Here is a 1,957-nt window from a genome sequence, read left to right as displayed (position 1 = left end):
TTAATGATTGATTGAACATTTTTGCCTTTTCTATTAAGGAAGGTTTTATGTTTGAATCATATCTTTTCTTGTTAGGCAAGTCATCAATTTCTTTTAAATCATATCTTTTCAAATTGTTTTCAAAACAAATCTTTTTAAAATGTTTTTCAAATCATATCTTCTCATCATATCTTTTTAAACCATAACTTTTCAATCAAATCTTTTAGTCACATTTTTTTCAAAATAGTTTTCAATCAAATCTTTTAATTTCTAATTTCAAAATCTTCTTCAAAATCACTTGGTTTCTTTTCCACTTTGATTTTCGAAAATCATTAATGTTTTTCAAAAATGTTTTCAAAATATTTTAATTAATTTTCGAAAATCTTCTTCCCCCTTCCCCCACATCCTTCTATTTAGAGTACCACTCCTTCTCAATGCACATTCGAACCTTATCTAAGTAAGTTCGAATTCTTCTCTCCTTCTTCTTTCTATTTCTCTTTTCCTCTGACACCTCAAGGAATCTCTATACTGTGACATAGAGGATTCCATATCTTCTTGTTCTCTTCTCTTTCATATGCAGCAGAGACAAATGCATTCTTGTTGAAGCTGACCCGGAACCCGAAAGGACCTTGAAGAGAAAGCTAAGAGAAGCTAAAGCACAACTCTCTTTAGAGTACCTGACCGAATTCTTCAAGGAAGAAGACACATGGCAGCCGAAACAACAACAATGCCAACAATGCAAGGAAGGTGCTGGGTGACTTCACTGCACCTACTCCTGATTTTTATGGGAGAAGCATCTCTATCCCTGCCATTGGAGCAAACAACTTTGAGCTTAAGCCTCAATTAGTTTCTCTAATGCAACAGAATTGCAAGTTCCATGGACTTCCAATGGAAGATCCTCATCAGTTTTTAGCTGAATTCTTGCAAATCTGTGACACAGTCAAGACTAATGGGGTTAACCCTGAGGTCTACAGACTGATGCTATTCCCTTTTGCTGTAAGACGAGCTAGAATATGGTTGGATTCTCAACCTAAAGAAAGCCTGGACTCTTGGGAAAAACTAGTCAGTGCCTTCTTGGCAAAGTTCTTTCCACCACAAAGATGGAGTAAGCTTAGAGTGGAAGTCCAAACCTTCACAGAAGGATGGAGAATCCCTCTATGAAGCTTGGGAAGATACAAACAATTAATCAGAAGATGTCCCTCAGACATGCTTTCTGAATGGAGCATCATAGGTATCTTCTATGATGGTCTCTCTGAACTATCTAAGATGTCCTTGGATAGCTCTGCTGGAGGATCTCTTCATCTGAAGAAGACGCCTGCAGAAGCTCAAGAATTGATTGAAATGGTTGCAAATAACCAATTCATGTACACTTCTGAAAGGAATCCTGTGAACAATGGGACTAGTCAGAAGAAAGGAGTTCTTGAGATTGACACTCTGAATGCCATATTGGCTCAGAATAAGATATTGACTCAACAAGTCAATTTGATTTCTCAGAGTCTGTCTGGAATGCAAAATGCACCAAACAGTACTAAGGATGCTTCATCTGAGGAAGAAGCTTATGATCCTGAGAACCCTTCCATGGAAGAGGTGAATTACCTAGGAGAACCCTATGGAAACACCTATAATTCTTCATGGAGAAATCACCCAAATCTCTCATGAAGAATCAAGAGAGACCTCAACAAGGTTTCAATAACAATAATGGTGGAAGAAACAGGTTTAGCAATAGCAAGCCTTTTCCATCATCTTCTCAGCAACAGACAGAAAGTTCTAAGCAGAATACTTCTGACTTAGCAACAATGGTCTCTGATCTAATAAAGACCACTCAAAGTTTCATGAATGAAACAAGGTCCTCCATCAGAAATTTGGAAGGACAAGTGGGTCAGCTGAGCAAGAAGTTACTGAACTCCTCCTAGCACTCTCCCAAGTAATACAGAAGAAAATCCAAAAGGAGAGTGCAAAGCCATAGACATGGCCGAAT

The sequence above is a fragment of the Arachis stenosperma genome, chromosome 9, assembly GCF_014773155.1.
Source record: "Arachis stenosperma cultivar V10309 chromosome 9, arast.V10309.gnm1.PFL2, whole genome shotgun sequence".
Taxonomy (NCBI): Eukaryota; Viridiplantae; Streptophyta; class Magnoliopsida; order Fabales; family Fabaceae; genus Arachis; species Arachis stenosperma.
The sequence above is the reverse complement of the archived record's forward strand: the minus strand, read 5'-3'. Positions refer to the sequence as shown.